At 42.2% G+C, this 2,082-nt stretch overlaps 1 pseudogene; it reads left to right on the forward strand.

Moving 5' to 3' along the window:
* The first annotated feature begins 582 nt into the window (after nt 1-582).
* LOC129622102 (peptidyl-prolyl cis-trans isomerase A-like) lies at nt 583-1,346 on the forward strand (annotated as a pseudogene).
* Nucleotides 1,347-2,082: the final 736 nt, after the last annotated feature.

Here is a 2,082-nt window from a genome sequence, read left to right on the forward strand (position 1 = left end):
GACACTGAGGATTCAGCATTAAAAAAAAAAAATAGACAAGGCTCTCATGAAGCTTCCATTACAGTGGGAGAGACTGGAATGGAATCAAATACACAAATAATACATGTAACAAAGGCAGAGCATAATGAGTGCTATGAAGAAAAAAAACATTAAGGACACAGAGAACACCTAGGAGTCTCTTTGGGGCTTCTCTGGTGGCTTAGATGATAAAGAATCTGCCAGCAATGTAGGAGATCCAGGTTCAATCCCTGAGTCAGGAAGATCCCCTTGAGAACGGAATGGCTACCCACTCCAGTATTCTTGCCTGGAGAATTCCATGGACAGAGGAGCCTGGGGGGCTACAGTCCATAGTGTCGCAAAGAGTCAGACACAACTGAGCAACTAACACTTTCACTCTTTTCAGAGGTCTCTTTAGATAGGGCAATTGGGGAGGTCTCTCTGGGGAGATGGCATTCAAGCCGAGACCTGGAAGTGAGGAAATATAAGGAAGCATCATGCAGAAACAGGGCAAATGCAAGGTCTTGAGTAAAGGACCAGTAAGGAGATGAGTGAGGCTGCATCACAGTGAGGGAGGAAAGAAGGATGGGAAACCAGCAGGAGAGAGAGGTGAGTGCCAGGTGAGTGCCAAAGTCATGAGAAGGACTTTGGATAGTATTTAAAATGTGGGAGGAAGCCATATGAGGGTCCTAAGCAGGAAAGCCACATGATCTGATTTCTATATTAAAATAACCACTTTGACAGGTTTGTAGGGAGTGAACTGTGGAGGGTGTGAGAGAAAGAGTAGAAGCAGGGAGAAAGCTGGATCAAGGAATGCAAGGAGGACCTCGCAGATGTAGCTGCCTGGAGTCTCGCCCACTGCCCAACCATGGTCAACCCCAACCATTGCCAACAAGCCCTTGGGTCATTTCTCTCTCAAGCTGTTTGTAGACAAAGCTCCAAAGACAGCAGAAAACTTCTGAACTCTGAGAACTAGGGAGGAAAGATTTGACATAAAGTTTCCTGCTTTCACACAATAATTCCAGGATTTATATATGTGCAGGATGGTGACTTCACAAACCATAATGGCTCTGACGGCTAGTCCATCTTTGGAAAGAAATTTGATGACAAGAATTTCATCCTGTAGCACACAGGTCCTAGCATCTTGTCCATGACCAATGCTGGAGCCAACATAAATGGTTCCCAGTTTTTCGTCTACAGTATGCCAACACTGAGTGTTTGGGTGGCAAGTATGTGGTCTTTGGCAAGGCAAAAGAGGGCATGAATATGGTAGAAGCCACAGAGTGCTGCAGTCCAAGAATGGCAAGACCAGCAAGAAGATCAAAATTTCTGACTGTGGACAAATCTAATAAATCTGACTTGTATTTAACCACCAGACCATTTCCTCTGTAGCTCAGGAGAGAATCCCATCATCCACATCTTCTTGAAATAACTTCTATAATTTTTGTACTCCCACTGCTGTTCTTTGGGTTCCATATTTTCCTTATCCCCCTCCAAGTTTAGCTGGATTGCAAAGTTAAGTTTATGACTATAAAAAAACTAAACAAAAAAAGGAATGAGAAGAAAATGATAGCTAAGGAGATGAAATAGAAGGTATCTCCCATTACTCCAAAGAGAGGGTCCCCAAAAAGTATTTTAGCCAACTTGAATATATAATTTCAAGAATGTGAATTTGTCAAATTTCTACTTAAAGAAAGCTAGTGTTTGAATTTCATTCACATATATATTTAAATTATATCTACAGAATCAATCTAAAAATACCAATTTATCAATCAAGTATTTCTTCTTTACCAATCTCATATAAATGAAATAATTTTGATAAAATTCATCACAAGCATGTTTGACATCTTTTAAGAGCCACTTTTTGGGTCACTTCACACACATTTCTAGGGCATGCCATCTTCACTCCCCTCTATAGCTGTTTTGAACCCATGTATGGGCTTCCCTGGTGTCTTAGATGATAAAGAATCTGCCTGCAATGCAGGAGACTTGGGTTCGATCACCAGCTTGGGAAGATCCCCTGGAGAAGGGAATGGCTACCCACTCCAGTATTCTTGGACTTCCACGGACAGAGGAGTCTGGTGG

This window comes from Bubalus kerabau, chromosome 10, assembly GCF_029407905.1.
Source record: "Bubalus kerabau isolate K-KA32 ecotype Philippines breed swamp buffalo chromosome 10, PCC_UOA_SB_1v2, whole genome shotgun sequence".
Taxonomy (NCBI): domain Eukaryota; kingdom Metazoa; phylum Chordata; class Mammalia; order Artiodactyla; family Bovidae; genus Bubalus; species Bubalus kerabau.